The 23,536-nt window shown below is 43.9% G+C and overlaps 1 protein-coding gene and 1 pseudogene across 1 annotated transcript in view; both read left to right on the top strand.

Moving 5' to 3' along the window:
- The window catches only part of Marchf4 (membrane associated ring-CH-type finger 4), a 117,151-nt gene that overhangs the window by 54,214 nt on the left and 39,401 nt on the right, over positions 1 to 23,536 (top strand).
- LOC148003787 (cyclin-dependent kinases regulatory subunit 2 pseudogene) lies at positions 12,373 to 12,794 on the top strand (annotated as a pseudogene).

Raw genomic sequence — 23,536 nt, 5'->3', positions numbered from 1 at the left:
TACGAAAGTGCTGAACAGAATGTTATAAAACAAGTGTTTCACAGTCTGGGTGGGAGAATAAAAAAACACATCTCTAGACAAGGCTTTCTCGGGAACCTTTCAAGTGTTCATACCCCAGAGACTCAAACTTGCTTCTGCAAACTTCAACTGAAAACGCTTACCACATGGTTGTCTGGTAACATGTTAAAATGTGAGAAACCCAAGTATTGACAATAAGGATGTGGTTTTAAAGTTTCCGATTCTAGCCGCGGCAGGCTATGAACAGCCAAGCTTCCGGGTGCTATGAAATGACATAGGATATCCTCCCAAATATAAAAAGGATCCAGAGTTTGACTTGAGTGTGTGTTTTAAAACATTTCATTTAAAGAAAAGATTATAAGAAAAATATCAAAGTATTAACACTGTTTATCTGTAGGTGGTAGGGTTATAAATAAATATTCTAGGTTTTGTTTTGTTTTGTTTTGTTATTGAGATAGGGTCTCACTATATGGTCTCGGCTGGCCTAGAACTTGATAAGTAGATCAGGCTGGCCTGGAAACTAGCAATCTGAATGCTGTGAAGTTCACCACCACATCTGACTAAATTATACTTTTCTTGTTAATATTTTCCAAGTTCTTTACAATAAAGTATGCCTTCTTTCGTTTGTTTGTTTGTTTTGACAGGGTTTTCCTGTCAAACATGACTTTTTTTTTAATTGTAAAAGAATAGACAAGTCAGGCTGGAGTGGTTCACACCTTTAATTCCCAGCACCTGGGAGACAGGCAGGTAGAACTTGAGTTTGAGGCCAGCCTGGTCTGCAAAGTAAGTTCCAGGACAGCCAGGGCTACACAGGGAAAACCCATCTTGGGGGAAAGAACAAACAAACCAACCACAGAGCTCCAGGTAGCTAAGGAATGTGCAGGGAGGGAGGGAGGATGAGCCCGGTAGTCGGTCATCCAACTCCAAATAGTCATCCCTGAAACACTAAAGGGACACAGCAGGTTGTACTCATATGCATTACATACACACACATACATACATACATACATACATACATACATACATATACATACACACATACTACATGTAACATTAAAGAAAAAGAAGCGTTTAAGAGGGAGTGGAGGGGACATGGAAAAGGTTGAAGGGAGGAAAGGGGAGGTGGGAACCGATCTAATTATATTTTAATTTAAAATGTACAATTAAAAAGAACAACAAAAACCTAGTCTCCTGCTTATCTCCCATCTCATACCTTAGTGATGTTAACGCAGTCATGCTCTATGTTCACTAAAATCCAGAAATTACGGTGTCTCTCTTGTCAGCCAAATATCCGCCATATGTAAGGGACACAAACATCCAGAGAGGTATACAGGGCAGTTCACAATTAAAAGACTCAAAACCAGTGGATATGAAGAAATCTAGAATACATCGGCAAGATCTGGAGTTCAGACTGGCTGCCCCAGAGCAGAGCAAATCCACTGTGTTGCCCTAGAAAACAGAAATGGAGTCTGAGAATAGCAGACAGCACGGATTTCTATGTAGCTGGACTTTGGCTGTTTTGTGGGTTCTTTCACCCTTTCAACCCCCCTAACACTATGTAGGAAAGAAAGATGGAGGAGAAGAAAGAAAGAAATCCCCAAGTAAAGTCAGAGGCAGGAAAGGGGCGGGGACAATATCATTAGACTCCTTCTTGCTGATTAGGGCCTTCAAGTTCCTTGGGGAAAGTTTGATCTTTGCCGGTCAGGATATCTAGTTTCTTCTTGTTGTATCTTTGCCCATGACTACCTGACAAACGGCAACAAACATCAATCAACAGCAACGCATCAGTCAACTCGGGGGTCCAAGCACTTAAATATGCTCTGAAAAGTCCCCAGAACTCCGAATGGCAACCAATCGCAGAAGTTATCTTCCGGTGGCAAAACCACACTCCTGATAGAGCACGAGGCAAATCATAGTCAGCTGCTGTGGACAGTCTGAAGCAGCCCCATGTCCCACACCTGGGATTAAAATGAAAACACATTTCTATAATACTTCTGTGCTTTTAAGGGCACCAAAGTCCTCGATACATTTCTGTTCAGAGTAATTATCAGCTGTCTAATAGCTGCAATTGCCCTCGATGAAGGAGCAACCTCTATGAAGAGAGACGCTCACCTCTCTGAGCAAAGCTAGATAACCACTTGGCAATGCTGAGAGACTTAGCACTGAGTGATTGGGTGGGTAAAGGCCTCCCAGAATCTCATTAGACCAATAATTTCTGCTTTATCCATCATAAAATGGAGAGCCCTGGACATGTCACTTTCTGGTTGTTCCAGTCTCCCAGCCCCTCTGGTGTCTTGAAGAAGGCACCAATGCTGTTTGAGATAGATGATATTGTTTGTGGCAGAGACAAGACCGGGTAATGCTCTGGGGTGAGAATGCTCTAGCCATAACAGAGCTTTTTTAGTTGCAAGCGACAGAAAACCAACAGAAACTCTGTCATGCAAAACAGAAAGGAGTTGGCGAACACTCAGGGAAGCCAAAGGGAACCGACTGCACGCATCAGGGGTGGAAACAAGGACTGTGTTTCTATTTCTGGCCCTTAGTCTGTGGGGCTGTTTGGCTACAGGAGAAATCACGCCTGTTCATGTGGAAACAGGACAGTCTCTGACAGACTGGCATTTATGTTACAGTTCTTCCTCAGGCCTCCAGCTCTGATTGAGAGTTCTCACAGGACAGGGGAAATAGCCTTGAAAACACTAGCTTCCAGAGGTTGGTCATGTGACCCATCCTTAAATGGGTCCTCGGAACAGGAGTCCTTGTTAAGCTTCTTTGCATGTACGCACTTAGAACCAGGATGGGGACAGATTAGCTTTCTGTGGACCACACGGAGTTGAACCAACTACGGAAGGGGATTGTCTTATATGTGCTGTGGAGAGAGCTTGTGTTTGTTAAGAACAATCATGGAAATTTATTTCACGTCTATGTCCTGTGGTAGTTCCGCTTCTCTTCATCTAGAAATCCTCCTGCAGTAGTTTCTGCTCACGGTGCTCTGGTCTGTCTTCCAGATAGATTTCAATCAAATCTCTTCCTCAGCAGACACACTGTGAGGGTTAATTAGGTTTTCCGGGAACCATCTGCAAAGTACCATGGGATCTTCAGGGCCAGATGCTGTATGAAGTTAGTTGTCGTTAGAATCAACTCTTCATCTTTATCCTTATGAGGAATGAGGCAGGTGGCAGGACCAAAGTGCGAGGAAAAGAAAATCTACCAAATGTCTCACAGCATCATTTTGACCATGATAAGCATTCTCTTTCCTTCCCCATTACTTTATAGCTGCCATTCACAAGGAGCAAACAGGAAATCCATGAATGGGTTTGTGCATCCACACCCTTCTCAGAGAAGAAGACGAAACTTGGGAACTTGGAGCCAGGAGTAGCTAAGTGGGTTGTACAATCTGCGCTCAACCAGGATTGGTGCCCTGGAGGATTAGCAGCTTGCTGTGTCGAAAGGCTTTCCTTTTTTAGCTCAGGTTAACGGGCTATGAATGATACATAACTGTCTGGACAGTGTGAGAATGTCTGCGCTCCTCTGTCAGCCTGCAAGATGCCTTTTGGGTACTGTCAGAGACAAATGCTGAGAAGCCTTTGGGTCCAAGAGGGTCACAGCTCAGGGTCCAGGACGTAAAGCATAGGCTGGCTCACAAGCCATCCCTTTAACATGGTGGGGCACAGGGCAGGGCTCTTCTGGGCTGTCTATTCACATAGGTCACATAGAACTACGGCCAGCATTCAGAGTGACTCAGGAAATACGTTTCTACAACTGGTCTGACAAGGCTGCAAGTTCAGGCTGAAATTCTGTGTGCCCAACTTAAAAAGAATAATTACAGTATTTCTCCAGTTTTTAATTTTAAAGACATTCAAAACATTAAAATCCATTCATTTATATTCATTCTAGTAAGTTAAAATTTTACCTCATTACACTGTTCGATGGCACACCTTTGTAAAACAACCCTACCCTGCCTCTCCCACCCCTACTCCTACCCTCATCACTGAGAAGGTGGAGGCACATAGATCTCTGAGACTCGCTGGTCAGCCATCCTCAACTAAGTCGTGAGTTCCAGGCCAGTGGATCTATTTATAGCAACAACAACAACAACAACAAGGTACCAGTAACTAGCACTTGAGAAACAACACTAGAGGTTGACCTTTGGCCTGTACACGGGTATGTATATGCATGTATGTGCACGTGCACATACATATACACTGTGGTGGTTTGAAAGAAATTGACCCCCACAGGCTCACAGGGAGTGGCATTACTTAAAAGGATTGGGACATGTGGCCTTGTTAGAGTAGGTGTGGCCTTGTTGGAGGAATTATGTCACCGGTGGTGGGCTTTGAGGTCTCCTATGCTAAAGCTAAGCCCAGTGGGTAATTCTCTTTCTGCTGCCTGCTGATACAGACACAGAACTCCCAGCTTCCTGTCCAGCACCATGTCTGCCTGCTTCCCACCAGGATGATAATGGACTAAACCTCTGAGCTGTAAGCTATCCCTAGTGAAATGTTTTTCTTTATAAGAATTGTGGAGGTCATGGTGTCTCTTCATAGCAATAAAATTCTAACTAGCACACACACACACACACACACACACACACACACACACACACATACATACACAATTAAAAAGGTAAAATCCACTATATACTTATGTGTTTTAGACATGGAAGTGCAATAAAAGACATGCTACATAATCACCCAGCTTAAACTCTCATTCCAGCCTGCAGGAAACAAGGGATTTGTACAGCCAGATAAGAGTAGGGTGATTTCTCTAGGAACTCCTCTTTCCAGAGGAATTAGTCCTCAAATGACATTAAGAACATTGTTTTTCTGGAATCTGAAGATGATTATAATAAAAGTAATATGGCATAAAAATAAAAAGAAGTACAAAAAAAATTCAAAGGCAAAAAAAGCTGGATGACCTTCATTTGGTATATGATACCCTGTCTCTCTGTCCCCCTATATCAGTGTATGTGCACCTATGTATGTATGCGCGTGTGTGTGTGTGTGTGTGTGTGTGTGTGTGTGTATGCACAGATATGTAAATGTACGTATACATAGGAACATGCCCATGTCCATACATCTATGATGACATATATTTCTCCCTGAGCCGTTTGAGAAGGAGTTATAGATTTTAGGGTACTTTCCTTTTAAATGCTTCTCTCTCGAGAGCAAGCAAGGTGATGGCTGAGCGACCAAGGACACGCGCTGCAAAGTCTGACGACTTGAGTTCGATCCTCATTATATCAATGCTACAAATGATTATAAAATCTATGCTAATGATTTGTTTATCTCCTCAACGCTGCTTAAGCTGCTTTTCTTCCCTCTCTTCATCCGCCTCTCCCACCTTTCTCAATCCCTCAGGATGTCGGTAGGTCTTGGAGAGCGAGGCCCTCAGACCAGTTGTTTTAGAGACATCTGGATTTGGCTCTGGGGTGTTCATTCCCTCGGGGATTTCATTTAATATCTGAGTAAATGAATGAATGTTTACCTGTACGACCTTGAGTCACTGCATAGGAGGGCCTCGTCTAGCTACAATGTGGCATATCCCCTAAGGTGGTTGGGACAAGCGACAGCTACAATAACTGAAGTTCTCAGCATGGGGACAGGAGAAAATCAGCTCACCATTCAGAGCTTGAGGGATCCTCCCTCACCCCAAACAGACTTTCATCTTTCAGGAAATTTCCATAGTGCCTAACTTCCATCCCCTCTCCTCATCTGTAAACTCTCTCTCTCTCTCTCTCTCTCTCTCTCTCTCTCTCTCTCTCTCTCTCTCTGTGTGTGTGTGTGTGTGTGTGTGTGTGTGCGTGTGTCTGCTAGAGGGGAGTCAGAAGATGAAATTAAGAACCTCGATCCATGGCACAGTACAAACCAGAGCAGGACAGAAGATACAAGGAAACAGCATTATTATTCCCTGATTCTGCATTGTTTTCATTACTTTCCTGTGTAACAGAAAAAATGTAAAGTAGGGGCAAACTAACAAAAGTCTTCACTTTGACTATGTTTAACCAGTACAGTAATGATCAGACTCTAATTACCTTATTTTCAAGTGGGACGGAGGACGCCAGGAGAACAAGGCCTGTAAATCAGCTGAGCAAAGCTCTTCTAAGTCACAGAGACTGAAACAGCCAGCACAGGGTCTGCACTAGGTCCTCTGCGCTTATGCTATGATTTCCGGTTTAGTGTTTTTATGGATTCCTGAGTGTGTGAAGGAATAGGTCTTTGATTCCTGGGCCTTCTCTTAGGCTCTTTTCAGTTTGTCTTCTCCAACTTCGATGTGATGATTTTTTTTGTTTTATTTTATTATATTTTATTTTGACAATTTTTTAAAATGAATGAATAAAAACCTACCCATTAGGGGATAATCATATACATGCCAGGAGGGGGGAAAATCTGTTTTCTCCAATAAAGTGGCATTGGATATATCAACCATTCCAAGACAGGCCTGAAGGTCAGGAGTAGTTGACCAATATGTAATAGATTCCACAGTTTTGTTTTGTTTTGTGTTTTCCACAGGTTAAGGTTTTATTTGTTTGTTTGTTTTGGTGTGCTTTTATTTGATTACAGTTTAGTGGGTTTTTTGTTTTGTTTTGCTCTTTTTGGGTTATAGCTTTATTTTGTCTTCTTGGTTTGGGGAGTTTGTTGTTGTCTTGGGTTTTTGTTCGTTTTCTTGAGAAAGAACTTGAACTTGGGTGGGTAGAGAAGGAGAGACCATCTGGCAGGACTTGGAGAAGGAGAAGAATATGATCAAAATATATTTAAATTTAAAATTGTTTTAATTAATAAAAATATAATATTTTACAAACGATCACTCCTGCAAAGCTCCCAGGACAGAGCCCAGGTGCTACAGTGCTAACTCCTCCCCTTGGCGCCTGCTCACAGAGCTAAGCCATCAAGTGTTTTACACTTCTCCTTCCTGACCCATTTCTGCTGAGAAATAATAACTATAAACCCCAGTGATGGTTTGCTCAGTTCATTATTAATCATTATTAATTGCCTATGAACATCTTTCCTGGAAACAACATTAAATGACTTACACAGCAAGGCCTGGCTTGACATATCACATAATGAGACAAACAAAGGTTTGACTCTGGCAGAGCAGCTCTTGCTGGGAGCCCCCACGTCTGCATGGCACACATCCCAGTCAGAGGCTGAGCATTCTGAAAGCCCTCCCCCGACACACACCCTGGCCCCATCTGCAAGCATCCAGCTCTAGTCCTGGAGGACAGGGCTTTATCTAACAACTCCATCCACATACTGTTCATACCTGAGCTATGCTACATGAAGCAACGGAAAACCAGCGAGAACCCAGTTCCAACTGTGTGCCAGGTGGGTCACCTGCCTCTCACTCACCTTCACTCTCACCCCAACAGGCAGAAGAAAGTCCTCCTGTAGGCAACTTCTTCAAGGTCTGCCAGCCTTAGCCAAGGGGGATTCGAACCAAGCCCTTTTAGGCTCTGAAGACTATCCATGCTCAATGAGAAGGCTACAGAGTGACCTATTTTCTTAGAATTACTAGTGTCACCATTGATGCTACATGGAATCCATGGATCATTGTGACGGCCATCTCTTGTGATCGTTCAAATAATCTTGAGAACCAAAGAAATGATGATGATGATGATGATGATGATGATGATGATGATGATGGTGGTGGTGGTGGTGGTGGTGGTGATGCTGGTGATGATGATAATAATAATAAATTACTATCTGCAAATGCTTAGAGGTTGCCATATGACCTAGTGCCATTCCAACGACTGGCTCTACATTGATGCCTGTAGTTTTGACCACGATCATGTAATTTAGGTACTGTTTCCATTACTGCTAAGGATGATAAAGAACTGAGAAGTTCAGTGACACAGACAGAAGAAATATTGCATAGCTTGTCACGGGCAGTGCTGGGACCTAAACCCAGAGAAGATTCAGGCTCTTGACGGCTAAAGCTAAACGAGAATTAGTTACTAGTCTAGTTCACTGGCTCCAAGGAAGGAGGCCAGGGAAGTCCCCACGGGAAGGGAAAGAGGAAAGGGGGAAGAGAGAGAAAGAAAGAGCAAGGACAGAGAGAGAAGGTCAGGGGAGGGGGAACCAAAACGTTTGGATTATCTAGGGAAGGGCCTCTGGGGGAAGGGCAGCCCAGACTCTGGGCTGGAAAGTTCAGAACTGGGGGCAGAGTATGCCAGGTAGGAATTGAGGGATGCTGGGAGAACCTGGAAATCAGGTCTGCTTTGATGTGCAAAATATGCACCTCGGTCCCTTGTCCCAAACACCCAGGTTTGAATGACAAACACTTTTCTGACCAAGCCATCCACAGTTCTAGACATATTTGCTCCAGGTAAACTCCTAGGGTTAGGAGAGAGAAAGGAAAATCCTGGTGGGGCTCCTTAGAGGCCTGTAATTCCAGCCTTAGGTCAACCTGAAAGTCTCAACTGTCAAGGGTTAGAATTTCCAACCTTAAGAGCGGGGCCGCACTTGGAACACAATCTAAGTTTCACTTAGAGGCCCATGTCTAATATGCTGGGTATTCCTAATGGAGAAGAGGCAGCTGGATAAGAGGATGTGTACTGAGAGGGTTGGCACTGTCACCAGGCACCAGGAGGTGAGGGCAGCCTCGCCTGCTTTCTCTAGAGACCATCTTTTTCACCCTTCACACTCCTGTCTCTGCCAACAGTGAAGCTGAGTTAGGTGTATGATCCCAGTGCTTGGGAAGTTCAAGACCAGCCTGTGCTCACCACATAGCAAGATCCTGTCTCAACAACAACAAAACAAAACAGTAGTGGCCACTACACTAGAATATACTCATACAGCAAGGACTGGAGTTCTACACGTTGACAGTGACACTAGTGACCCACAACTTCTGTGTAAAATAACCAGGGCCCACTGATGCCATGCTCCACTAAGTCTCCAACAAAGGCAGAGCCAGAGGGTGACAGGCCAAGCCTGAGTCAGGCTGGAGTAGGCAAGGAGAACAAATGTAATCCTTGAGGCCCAGTGGAAAAGCCAGCAGGAAGAACCTGCCCAATGTCAAAGAATCAAGTTGGAGTCAGAAGTGGGTATGAATGGCAAGTCCAGGAGACATATGGGGACAGACAAGAAAAGCCACAACAGCTGAAGGACACTACAGAGTAGGCAAGACCAGGTGGCTTTGACACTGGCCAGACATAATATTTGGACAAGATAAGCCGTTTGCTCAGAGCGTCTGTCACTGGGAAGGGAAGGGAGACTTGTCTACTTTAACAATGGCTCTATCTCTAGGTAGACTCTTCTAAGTTGCAAAGACCCACACTCTAAACTTTAAATCAAGTATTGTTTCAGGAGCAAGCTGCATGTCTGATGCAACCATGGGACAGAGAAGCTATGATGGGATCAAAGTCTGTTGGTTATCTCTTATGGTTTCTGGTCCACATAGCCACTCACTATTGAGATACTGCATAACCCAAAGGGTTTCACTCATGCCTTCAAGGGCTCAGTACCCCCAGACTTGCACTGTGCATAACCCACATGGATGTATGTGGTCCTGTCGAGGTAATAAAGCTCTCTGTTGTAGCCTGAGGTCTAGTCTTAGCCTTTCTTTAGCCTCTTCTAACACTGTGCTCTCTCTCTCTCTCTCTCTCTCTCTCTCTCTCTCTCTCTCTCTCTCTTCTCTTCTCTTCTCTTCTCTTCTCTTCTCTAGCTGTCTCCTGGGATAGATTAAAGATGCCCCTTCCTCCGAGAGACAAGTCCATGTTCCCTCTTCTTGATCTAGTTGAGTTTCATGACCACTTGAGCAGCGCACACTTGCCATCCCAAATAGCGCTATGATGATTTCTTGGTTTCTTAGAACACAGTCCTTGTGAGCCTTGAGTCACTATGTCCTGGGTGCAGCTCCTGTAGATAACACAGGACAGCAGTGTGAGTGCCAAAGCCTCAGCTGAGCCCAGTCTTCTTCCCGTCCTTCTCAAGACTCTAGGCGTATGAGCTAAGCCAGCTTGAACCTTCCAGGTCAGCTCACCTGTCAACTGAATACCATCCAGTGACCTCAGCCAATGCCCTGAGGAACAGGTGTCCACATGTCTAACCCACACCATTATGAGATGAATGATATTGTGTGGTTTAGCCAATGGAATTCAGAAGGGTTGTTATGATCTAGGGGGATGTCTCAGTTAATAAAGTACTTGGCACTGAAGCATGAGAATTTGAGTCCAGATCCCCACACCATGTAAAAAGCTGAGCATGGGGCATATGCCTATAACTCCAGGATGTGATTAATCACAAGCATCTATTTCTCCTACTATACAATAGCAAGGACCACAGTACCCCAGGCACCTAGCTGGCACCTGGCACACAGTATACAGAAGTCCTTCAAGAATGAATGGATGGGGGGTTGCATGCATGCATGGGCATGTGGTCCTAGCCTTTCAACCTGTTGTAGAGTGGTGCAAACCCCAGAGACTGCTCTGTGTGCTGGAAGGAGCCAAGTGATGGGGATCTCTTAGAAGCTGTCCAACTTCACACATAAAGCAGGTTTCTTTTTTATTTGTGTCATACATTGATAGTCCTTCATAGGACTCACAAGAAGTAAACTGGGTGTACTCCATTGAAATGACAACTTCTGACTAATCCAGGCCCAGTTTGCACTCTCCTCTCTGTGGCTAACCAAGCTGCTGGGGGTCAGTAGGAACAGCAGGGTTGGTGCCAGGCTGCTTGCTCCCCTACCCCAGGGCACGTATACACACACACACACACACACACACACACACACACACACACCATAGTAGGCCACATGCCTACTTCCTTCAGATTTCCCAGCTGGAACTCAGAGTACACATGGGTATGAAGCTGTGAGGACCCACCTAAGGTGTGGCCAGAGGAGCTTGTCCAGGTGGTCCCCTGAGGCTGCAGTACAATAGATCTACCAGGAGTGGAGGAAAGTAAGCCATTCTGTTTGTGAAGCTCAGGTCTTAGTGGAAGTAAGGGAGGTGTGTGTGTGTGTGTGTGTGTGTGTGTGTGTGTGTGTGTGTGTATGACTGTAAGAGGTGCGTAGGGGGGAGAGAGAGAGAGAGAGAACAAGAAAGAAAGGCAAAAGCAAAGTGAAATTATTTATAGATGTCAGAGGTGTGTCTAAAGCCAGGAAACACAGCATATTTATGAATGTAGCCACAGATGCTGAGGCAAGTGAGGAAAACCACCAACTATTAACACTTAGAGACTAGTTTTTAGTTCCCATCTCTCCTGTAGCTTCTGCATGGCTCTGGGCAGGTGACCCTGCTTCTCCCCTCAGTTCATTCTCTGTGCAATGGGAATAATGAGAGCCACCTCTCAGCACAGCAGCCAACCGAGCACATGCAGCAGTGACTAATGGGCCCTTGCTATTACGAAGTAGACACCTTCATGTGGTGTTTAGAAACCTTAATACAAGATTTAAGTAAATGGCTAAGCCTGCCCTCAGCAAAAGTTACGACTTATTAAAAACCTGACAGATTACAACCGCTTTACAAAATTCATATCAACAAACCATGACATCGAAGAATATTAATCATGTAAGAATAACAAAACAACAGAACAAAGTGATCAATGACGACGCTGAAAGTAGTGTATTTAATGTGATTCGAAAACCAGTTGGAGCAGGCTGTAGAGATGACTCCGTGGTTAAGAGCATTGACTGCTCTTCCAGGGTGCCTGGGTTCAGTTCCCAGCACCCACATGGCAGCTCCTAACTGTCTGTAATGCCAAGATTCAACACCCTCACACAGACATACATGCAGGCAAAACGTTGGTGCACATAAAATAAAAACAAGTAATAATTTTAAAAAGAGATGGATTTATCCAATCTATTAGTTGACACTTATTTTGCTAATAAAGTGAAACTTTATGAATTTATCTCAATGAAAAGTCTTAGGAAACAAGGGAACAGTAAATTCTTTACTCCTTTATTTTTCTATTTCGTCTGTATGTGTGTGGGCCCAAGCGTGTCACAGTGTGTTTGTACAATTCTGGGAGCCGGTTCTCTGCTTCTATCATGTGGGTCCCAGGGACTGGATTCAGGTGGTCGAGCTTCACAACAATTGCCTTTACGTACTGCACTATCTCACTACCCCAGGAAACAATTTAAACCACTTCATACTTAAGAAAGAAAAGAAGGAAGAAAGGAAGGAAGGAAGGGAAAGAAAAAGAAGAAAAAGAAGAAAAGACTGATTACAAAGTAAATTGCTTTTAGAGAAGTCCTTTTGGAAATGCATTCTCAGTGAGAGTTTTTAAATGTAGGCATACTTCTGATTGAAAGTGTACGTGCGTGGGCCTCATTAGAGTCATTGCGCCGGCCCTAGGTGGACATGGGGCCATTTGCACCCCATTTCCTGCTCCTGTTTTCTCCTCCGTGCCCAGCAGGATGGCCCACAAGCAGATCTACTACACGAACAAGTACTTGGACAAGCACTACAAGTGCTGCCATGTCACGTTACCCAGAGCATTCTCTAAACAAGTCCCTAAGACTCATCCATGCCCGAAGAGGAGTGGAGGAGACTTAGTGTCCAACAGAGCTAGGGCGGGTTCATGACAGGATTCATGAGCCAGAACCACGTAGTCTTCTCTTTAGATGACCTCTTCCAAAAGGACCAAAAATAAAGTACAGCTGGGATCATCTAATGTATATGTGTGTATAAGGTTACTTACGTACTTATATACTTGAGAAATGTACAAATCTTTCAGCCATACCTGTGCATGAGCTGTATTCTTCACAGCAACAGAGCTCGGTTAAATACAACTGCAAGTAGGTTATTTTAAGTTGTTAAAGAAAATTTTTCTGGTAGGTTTTCCCTCATATAAATATCTGTGTTACTTTACTTGTTTTGTTCAATAAAGTCTATATACTGCCTTTGAAGAAAGTGTACCTATGTAAATACAAACAGTGAAATAAACTGAAATAGGTTGTCAAGATGGTGTGGCTTCCTCCCAGACCTAGAATGGAGGCCGTAGTATTGTCTATCCTCTGATCCCCTAGTGACACAAATAGTCACACAGACACATACACACACACACACAATCATACACACAATCATGCACACACACACAATCATGCACACACATATACACAATCATGCACACAATCATACACACACACACACACACACACACACACACACACACCAGTGATTTCAAAACTTTTAAGTGAAAACAAAATGCCCTGGGAAGCCAATGCCTGTGTGTGAGCCCCTGGAGCTGCCCCACCCACTGCAAACATTTCTTGTGGAGTCTTTTGTTGTTCCTAAGCACATCAGGGTAGACATCCAAATGCTGAGGTCAAAGCATTTGTTCAGTGCTAAGAAGGGTGACAAGAACAATTGCTGTGAAAAACGCGTTGGTAAAAGAGAGGTGTGGTGCAGTTAGGTAGATGTGTTGGGACATCCTGGTGAGAGTCGAGAGATGCTTATATAATGAAAGCCATGGTAAGAGATGTTCTCTGGGGTTTGTACTCTTTTAGTCCTCCGGATGGCACAGATACAAGGGACACGGATAAATAGAAGGAATTGCTGACAATGACAGTCACCCCTGGATTGACCATGCATGGATGATCTTACGCCTATATCCTTTCTATCCAGATTAATACAGTATAAAGTATAAAGATAACTGGATTATTTGATCATCTTCAGATTTTTAATACCTCCTTGCCACACTTTACAGACAGCACTTGTTATGTAACCCTTGCTAGGCACTGCCTCTTGCAATCCAGTATCTGTCTGTCCTTCCAGAAAGCATTGGATAGCTGGAACTAAAGGTTTTTTTTTTTAATGTAAGGCTCCCCACCTCTGGGAGACTAGTTAATAATTATGAATGTGTGCATGTGATAGATGTACGTATACTGAGCTGAGCACTTGTGTGGAGTCCATAGGTGTTTTCTACTGTCCTAAGGGCTAAGACAGAAATAACTGTTGAAGATTTACAGAGCAGGGACAAAGATAAAATAAGAACAAAAAATACTGGCCATACCTCATGTACATCTTTAGAGTGACACCCCTTCATTGGTACAGGAGGGTGTGGGCAAGAACCAAGTTGAGAAAGAGCCAATCACTCTAAATAGGAAGGATACCTCTATTTCTCTGCATGTCTTCTCTTCCGGGGGATGCAGGTATCAAGTTTAGGAGCTCATTCAATAACCTCTTCCTCTAGGTGATCATATTAAGACTAAGAAGCCTCCTGAGAAACTGATTTGTATTTACAGAAGAGAGGCTCCTTTTCTTTTCTTTTTTTTTTAATTGTCATGGTTTTTAATTGTTCACCATAACTGGACAAAAAAGACTCTATTAACTACAGTCACTGGTCACTTCAGATGTAGAGCACAGAAAAATTAACTTTGAACTTACAAGGAAATCCTCTCCAAGCATCTTGTAAACACAATCTCAAAAGGTGCTATAAAAGCTATGGAAGACAGAAAAGGCAACAGTGGTCTCACCCAGCACTGGACCCTGCATACTTCAACGCTAATGGGCTAGATGTGCCTATTGGTGCAATGGTGGCAGAACTGTTATAAGATAACTAACTGCTCTTTCATTGGATTTGGGACCTATTCTACAGAAGGAATTTTATGGTCAGTATTGTAATCTGATAAAAAGCTCATGACTCTTGAGAGTTAGTCCATAGACCCTGACAGGGGTGGTAGCAGCTACTACTGTTGTTTGCTAAACAGTCATTGTGTCAAAGTGCATGGCTATGGCAGCTGTGAGTACCTACTAAAGACCCATACAAGATAAAGTCTTTCAAAATCTCAGTGCAGATGGGATGGGGTCTTGTGCCAGTTGCATGAGTTGTTAGCAGTTGATGGCTATAGAAAGAGGGAAAGTTACTTGCCTTTGGGGGTATGGACTCTGGCATATATTACTCAAGCATGAATGAATGGCTATACACCCATGCACAGAGCGGGGAACACCGATTGGACTTGAGAGGTTGTAGTTAACAGAGAAAGAAAACAAAGTTAGGAGGGAGGCAGGTTGAGGGACACTCAGAACTGTGGTAGGAAGGTAGGGGCAGTAGATATGATCAATTTATATCATATAAATGTATGAAACTTTCAAAGAATAAAATATTAAGAGGAATCACAGGAAAGCTTGATCTTTCCCTTCATACAAGCATTTGGTCCTATCCATGGGGGCTGACAACTCTTTCTGCCACAATCATGTGGTCAGGTCCTAAAGCCTTGTGTCAAAAGTTGCCAGAGATAGTCTGGTTAATGTGGAGATAGTGGATAGTTCTGCCTTAGACTTTAGAATAAATGTGGCCAATATGAGGTATCTTAAAGCTCTCAATAAGATGGGCTCTTTCTTTTTTTTTTTTTTACATTTTTTTTATATTAACTTGAGTATTTCTTTTTTTATATTTCTTTTTTTTCTTTTTTTTTCTTTCTTTTTTTTTATTAACTTGAGTATTTCTTATATACATTTCCAGTGTTATTCCCTTTCCCGGTTTCCGGGCAAACATCCCCCTCCCCCCTCCCCTTCCTTATGGGTGTTCCCCTCCCAACCCTCCCCCCATTGCCGCCCTCCCCCCATAGACTAGTTCACTGGGGGTTCAGTCTTAGCAGGACCCAGGGCTTCCCCTTCCACTGGTGCTCTTACTAGGATATTCATTGCTACCTATGGGGTCAGAGTCCAGGGTCAGTCCATGTATAGTCTTTAGGTAGTGGCTTAGTCCCTGGAAGCTCTGGTTGCTTGGCATTGTTGTACTTTTGGGGTCTCGAGCCCCTTCAAGCTCTTCCAGTTCTTTCTCTGATTCCTTCAATAGGGGACCTATTCTCAGTTCAGTGGTTTGCTGCTGGCATTCGCCTCTATATTTGCTGTATTCTGGCTGTGTCTCTCAGGAGCGATCTACATCCGGCTCCTGTCGGTCTGCACTTCTTTGCTTCATCCATCTTGTCTAATTGGGTGGCTGTATATGTATGGGCCACATGTGGGGCAGGCTCTGAATGGGTGTTCCTTCAGTCTCTGTTTTAATCTTTGCCTCTCCCTTCCCTGCCAAGGGTATTCTTTTTCCTCATTTAAAGAAGGAGTGAAGCATTCACATTTTGATCATCCGTCTTGAGTTTCCTTTGTTCTAGGGATCTAGGGTAATTCAAGCATTTGGGCTAATAGCCACTTATCAATGAGTGCATACCATGTATGTCTTTCTGTGATTGGGTTAGCTCACTCAGGATGATATTTTCCAGTTCCAACCATTTGCCTACGAATTTCATAAACTCGTTGTTTTTGATAGCTGAGTAATATTCCATTGTGTAGATGTACCACATTTTCTGTATCCATTCCTCTGTTGAAGGGCATCTGGGTTCTTTCCATTTTCTGGCTATTATAAATAAGGCTGCAGAGGCTCCTTTTCAATATCCAAGTGCTTATGTTCCTACACCAAAGGAGCTCTGTCTAGGATCTTACACAGCAGAGAAGCCAAACAAAAGATGAGGTGTTTGATTAGCGACCCTGGGCATGAACAAGTGAATCCGGTGTTTTGAAAAGGGATTTGGAGTGAGCACTAGAAATGCACCTTTGCACTCTGGGGAACCACTTTTCCCAGTACCCTGAATATTCCTCTTTCTCCCTCACTATGTTGTTTCCTCCCTCCTGTCTCCCCTCCCTCTCTCTATGGCTATGTTAGAGTTGCATGACACTAAACGTTTTTCTCTAAGCTCCCTATTTCAGTATTCTGAGATGGGTACAAGTGGTTGCTGGTGCCATTTCCAGGGGACTTCCTGAGCTGCCCAGCAATGTGCTCGCTTCAACTACAAGCACTGATGCTTCCCTGGCTTTGGCTAGTTTATCTGCAAGCAAATGGTGGAGTCTGGTATTACATCGCTTTTCATCTGTGACTCTTTTGTATAATTTATAGATTCTTAAAAAGTCAAAAACTGCCAGAGACCAGTAGAGATGATTAATCCAACACTCCCTTTTAACTAATAAATAAATGGTAGCTTAAGAAAGAAAAATGGTCTTGCTTATGTGGCAGTTGGAGAGGCTGAACGGAAAGCCAAGCATTTGTCCGAAGTTCTGTATGAGCTACCTGGCTTGTTGCCGCAACCAAATACCATATGAGAAGCAATGTAAGGGAAGAAAGGTTTGTTATAGAAAGGGGTTATGGTTCATCGTGGCAGGGAAGCCAGGGGGATAGGAACGTAAGGTGGTTGGCCACATCATGTGCATAGTCAGGAAGCAGAAATGAATGCCGGCAGCCAGCTCACCTTCTCCTTTGTGTTAGTCTGACTCCTGGATGGTGCTGCCCGCTTTCAAAGTGAGTGTTCCCTCTTCAGTGAAACCTTTCAGGAAACACCCTCAGACCTGCTCAGAGACGTGTTTCCATGGTGATTCTAAATCCAGCCAAGCTAACAATGAAGACTAACTATCACAAGCTCCAAGAACATCTTCTTCCTTATGTCAGGGATGTGCCCCCTTTGGGCATCAGCACTCTTGAGGCCTTCCTTAATGTTGTCACCCATAGCCTCACTCCTAGCCAAGTATCATGGGCATTTTATTTCCATGCAAGGAAGGGTGCAAGCTCTTTACAGAGATGATCCTCTTCCTCCTTTTCCTCTTCTTCCTTCTCCTCTTCTTCTTTTAAAGGTTTATTTATTTATTATATACACACTGTCACTATCTTCAGACACACCAGAAGAGGGCGTCAGATCTCATTACAGATGGTTGTGAGCCACCATGTAGTTGCTGGGATTTGAACTCAGGACCTCTGCAAGAGCAGTCAGTGCTCCTAACCACTGAGCCATCTCTCCAGCCCCAGAGATGCTCCTCTTAAACCTATTACCGAATGAGCATGTACAGGAAAATTCATTCCTTGAAGTGGTAAGCTTGATTTGCGCGGCACATGACTTCTTTTATTGTTGTTTCAAAAGTCATTTATTAACTATTCAGTGGGTCAATGACAATAGAGTTATAAAATATCTAGCGTGATCAAAGCTTCTTTGACATCTGAGAAATATGATACCAGAGGTGGTAGTGCCTAAGCTGGGAAAGTGACTGTCACTCAGTTATCCTCCAGATTTTCTGCAAATATTTATGGGGTTTGTTTTTATTTTTTTGTCCAATTTTTTTATCTTTATTAACTTGAGTATTTCTTATTTACATTTTGATTGTTATTCCCCTTCCCCGTTTCCAGGCCAACATCCCCCTCACCCCTCCCCCTCCCCTTCTATATGGGCTTCCCCTCCCCATCCTCCTCCCATTACCATCCTCCCCCCAACAATCACATTCACTGGGGGTTCAGTCTTGGCAGGACCAAGGGCTTCCTCTTCCACTGGTGCCCTTACTAGGCTATTCTTTGCTACCTATGCAGTTGGAGCCCAGGGTCAGTCCATGTATAGTCCTTGGGTAGTGGCTTAGTCCCTGGAAGCTCTAGTTGCTTGGCATTGTTGTTCATATGGGGTCTTCCTTTACTGTTCTTCATGTTATTTTTTGAGACAGAATTTCTCGCCAAACCCAAAGATCCCCATTTTGTCTATAACTGCTGTCCACTAAGCCCCCAGGATTTTCCTGTCTCCATCTCTGCCCAGTGCTGGGGTTAGACGCATGCCTCTCTGTGCCTGGCTTTTATGAGAGTACTGAGGATCCAAATACAGGTTCTTGTGCTTGTCCAGAAGGTTCTCTACATACTGAGCCCTTGACTCAGCTGTGCTGATTTTAAGTTTTTGGGTCAAGATCTCACTACGTAGCCCAGACTGGCCTAAAACTTGTAATTCTCCTGTCTCAGCTTTTCAATCGCTTGAATTACAAGTGCATGTTCCCACTCCTAACTTGTAAGATGTTGATTCTAATACTGAAGGGTCTCTTTGAGTTACAAAAGACAGGGCTCAATGTCCTCTTCCCTGGGCTTCTAGAGGCCACAAACTTCCCTCTGATTCTGTGGGGGTTGAAGTCAGTGCCACTACAGAGGCTGCTCTGCTTGGTCAAATCTTTTATTCTGATGGTTCTATTTTAATCCCTACATTCTGAGCTTATACCAAAGATATGTCTTAGTCCTCATGCAGTATGAATGGGGACAAGGACATTGAGAGGGAAATGGAATTCAACTGTGCTTTCCTTCCCTTTCCTTTCTTTCCTTCCCCCTTTTTTGGTTTCAAATTAGAAGCTTGTCGTGCCTTTATAAGTTATAAAATGTCATTTCTATTGTCCCCTTGAAGGGATTGCTCTCCTTCCTAACTGAATTTATGACAAATTTTCAATAAAAATCTGACAATAAAAGTCCAAATGCACAATAAACATAAAACCACTTAGTAGTTATAAATGATGGTTCATTGCTTTGAGTTTTAAAGTATTAATAAATTAAGGTTTCCTCGAAAATTCTGAATTTTCATCTCATTAAAAAAAAGTCTTCTGGAAATATAATCTTCGCCTATATTTTTAATGGCTTAGCCTTGTTTTTTGTTTGTTTGTTTGTTTGTCTGCTTTTTAACCAGAGGTTTACTACATCACTAGGTCAACAGATTAAAGATGGGTTAATCATTAGTCCCAATTCCTTTTACCTACACTCCCCTGAAGTAACTGGGAAACACAGTTGAGTTTCTGCTCTGTCCTGCGCACTTCACATCCCATTGTTCTCTACAGTTTGATTGGATAAGTACTACTGTTACTCTCATTCTATTGGTGAGGAGATAATGCACAAAGGCAATGATCAACTTGCCTAACTGTCCCTGAGAACCATATGCACCATTGCATATTCACGATAGGAAGTGTGAATTGTCTTGCCCTCCACGCACACACAAATATTGGCCTTCACTTGTCATCCTTTGTTACACATGTTCTGGGAATTGTAATAACAGAGAGAACACACGCATCACTCAGAGCAAGTTTTCCCCAGTCGATATCGCATTCATTTATTTGAGTGAGAAAATATTAACATCTCTCTTAGACAGTAGTGGAGGGATGCTGGGTTACTACTTCTAATCATAGAAACATACAAATGAGCACATGTATCATGCTAGCACACAGGCCATACATACTAGTACACATCATGTTAGCACATAGGCATGTGTGCATACATGCATACTAGCACACAGGCATGCTAGCACACACATTATGCTACCACAGAGGCATGCTAGCACACACATTATGCTACCACAGAGGCATGCTAGCACACACATTATGCTACCACACAGGAACATGCGCACACACTTGGAGGAGAAGCTTGTGTTTGCAGAGCTCTCTGAAGTAGGAGAGTAGATACACTAGTGACAGTTGCTGTGTATTCTTTCTCTCGAGGAAAGTTAGAAGCACAGAGATGAGAAGGCTTACATCTTGGTGCTCTTGCAATAAGCACCATGAAGCATGAGAAGGTCCTTCACCCTGGCTATAGTTCAGGAACTGTAGTATTGCAATCAAGATGACCTCCAAGTGAGGTGGGTTCTCAACACCATGAACCTCCTTTGGGCCTTCCCTCAAAGCTTCTCTCACCTGCTTTGGGGGTGAGGACCCAGCCTTCTCTGCATCTCCTGCCATGATGCTTTCACAGCCAATTACAGTTCTATTTCAATCCCAGCAAGGAAGCTGGCAGCTTTGGGTCCCCTCAGCAGGACTGGCTGGCTGCAATTAATGTCTCTTCTAGAGCCTGATTAGCTAAGGGGAGGCCAGACTACTTATTCTACCCCCAAGCCCACATTTAAATTAGGAAATGGGAGGTTTCCTATCCTATTGCCTATATTCAGAGCCCTTGGTTAGTCCAAATGTGTTAACCCTTCATATCTCTCTCTTAGTGATGGGGTTAGATCATAGAACCAGGATATCATCCCTGGACTGGATGTTCCTGGGAGTAAAAGAGAAGAGACTCCTTGACTCTTCTTTTTAATATCCCCAATCTTGATTAATAGGATGAGCTGGGTGCCCATTAACTCCCAACTACAGCTGAGGATGCCAAGAGGTCATAGACAATGGTTAGTGTTATAGAGCTCTCAATGGAGAGGATGGTTTGCTTGATGAAAGACAGAGAGTTCGAATGAAGGAAAATGAGGAGCGAAGGAAATTAATAAAAATAGAATGTATTATGTGGTACACTTTGTACATCGAGTAGAATGTAAAACTGTACTTACACAGATAATGGGACTAAGGCTCAAGTGAAGGAAACCATCCAAGGCCACCTAGCTAACATGGTAGAGTGCTTGTCTTAATGGCCTCCCCACTGTCTCTTCCTTTTAGCTATGACCATTTCCAGCAGGGTCTAGAGGAGCCTCATGCCTTACTTTGGACGATGGAACCTTGACAATGTTGATGCAAGCAGAGGCTTAAAGTGCTTGAGGACTGAAGTGCCCTCTCTTGCTAGTGGAAATCCTTCTGTTGTTATGCCAACAAGCTGGGCAGTATTGCTAGATGATATGAGACACCTGGATCAGAACTGGGTCATTCCATCCTGGATTAGCCAGTAGTTAGCTAATTCACACATCCAGTCAAGATCAGCATAATCATGTCAGGTGAACCATTCACTTGTGAAGAATAGTAAGTGGTTATTTTAAGCTTTTTGTTTGAGGGTGCATACGCAGAAGTGTAGTTAGCAGCTAGGGTTGACTAATGGACCTAGTGGATGGCAGAATGTGGGCACTGCCCATTTATCATGAAAAAAGAAAAGGCTGGAATTGTAGAGGGAAGATACTACAAGTTTCATTAGGACACCTTTTCAGTCACAGGCCGCAGTCACATGAGGTGTTTACTGGGAATCAGTAATGTCTCTAAATCAAGGCAATTGTGAGCAACCTTCTGGCTGGCACATCTTTCATGTCCCAAGTGCTCACTCTGGGAGTTGCCATCTTGGAATCTGGGTAGAGCAAGGATTCTTGACAGGAGTTCTCAAATCATCCCCATCCTCCATCTGGTCCTCCGAGAAGGCAAAACCCTCAGGCTGAGATTCTGCAGGTTTCTCCTGACTGAGTACATCTTGTCCTTTCATGGCTGAAAGAGCCCCTCCTCTCCTAGACAGTCTTCCATTGCTCACTGCCAGAGTCTTACAACTGAAGTCTGCGCCTTCCCAAAGAAAGGTATCTACATTTCCTCAGGCTTCTTTCTTGAGTCATGACTATGATGCCCTCAACGGAATCTCCAAGAATATGAAGAAGGGGTAGGGCCTTGAGTAGGGAGGAACAGCAGCAAATACTAACTCTGGTGTTAGTGATAAGCAGTATCAGCATTTTGAAGACTAACATGGCAACCAGTGTCCGCAGCCTTTAAAATTCCCAAGCCCTTTGAAGGAGTGGTTCCATTCCTGGATTCTCTCCTAAAGACATCTGGACATGACTTGTGAAATCAGGAACTCACTGGGGGGATTCTTATAGGACGTGTCCCTGATTTGGGGTAGGGGACAATCATGTGGGAGAAGGGGCTGTAGTTAGAGGAAATTTTAATTTCTAGTCAATCATTACATAGTTTTAAGATATGGCTTTCCTCTCCCACCCCAGCCTCTGAGCAGGTGCGTTAAAAAAACCTAAAGACCAGCAAAGCTCTACAAAGAGTGGCTGAAATATGAAATGATCGACGATATAAGAATGGGAGCTAAATATAGGGCCTTTCAGCATAGATGGATGATGATGGGGGTGGGGGGATGAACAATGTGTCGAACAATTATAAAGCCTAAGAACAAGAGGAACATGGCGCTGGCTTGCCAAGTCCCAGACAGGACTGAGAACATTGAGTCACAAGCGCTTGCAGAATGGCCTGGTCATCTGACAGAGACAGAAAGCAAACAAAAAGGAGCTAGACTTTCTTCCTCAGACCCTAATGAAGCGAAGCATGAGTGTAAGATCATGCTGAGACACTGGGTGAGTTTGGAATGCTTGTCACCACGTGAGAATGAATGTCTCTTGGGCTGGGGCCGTCTTACATTTTCAGCATGAGGACTGAGTGGCGGTGTTGCACCCAAGGCTGAATGTTCCTGAAAGGAGATTGTCCTCAGTCCTCAGAGGAAAACGGTGCTGGTCTGTAAATATTCCCCTACACCTCTGCACCCCTACACCTCTGCACCCCTACACCCCCACCCTAGTCCTTTGTCACTTTTACCCCACACAGGTTTTTATGCCTGAGCTCAAAGAGGACATGGAGGTGGTGCTGGTGAGCAAGAGAAGTTCTCTGTGTTTCTTCCATTTGTTTGGGATTGGGGGCAGTCTAACTAGAGACTAGAGTAGGGAAAGAATACCTTTAAGAGACACACACACACACACACAGAGAGAGAGAGAGAGAGAGAGAGAGAGAGAGAGAGAGAGCGCATTCCAGAAGTAAGAACTACAGGATTCTTTGAAACAACAACAAAAAAAAAAATTGCCAAGAAAACAGCAGCCACAGAGACTTGGAGCCGCTTAGTTTGGAGCCAGCAGCCTGGAGTCTATTCACGTGCCAGAGTCATTCAAATTCGCTTAGCATGCTTTCTGCTGACAGAGAGCTGCAGCCAAGATTTCAGGAATAGCATGCTTTCCCGAGAGGCGTGAAAAGAACGGAGCTGGGTTTGCAGCAGACTCTGGCATGGGCAAGGTCCTGCAGGGAAGTGGGACCTTGTCTTGGGAGCATGGGACCTGGACAGGACTCAGAGCAGAGTCT

This window comes from Rattus norvegicus, chromosome 9 (assembly GCF_021556685.1).
Source record: "Rattus norvegicus strain SHRSP/BbbUtx chromosome 9, alternate assembly SHRSP_T2T, whole genome shotgun sequence".
In the NCBI taxonomy this organism is placed as follows: Eukaryota; Metazoa; Chordata; class Mammalia; order Rodentia; family Muridae; genus Rattus; species Rattus norvegicus.
The sequence above is the reverse complement of the archived record's forward strand: the minus strand, read 5'-3'. Positions and strand labels throughout refer to the sequence as shown.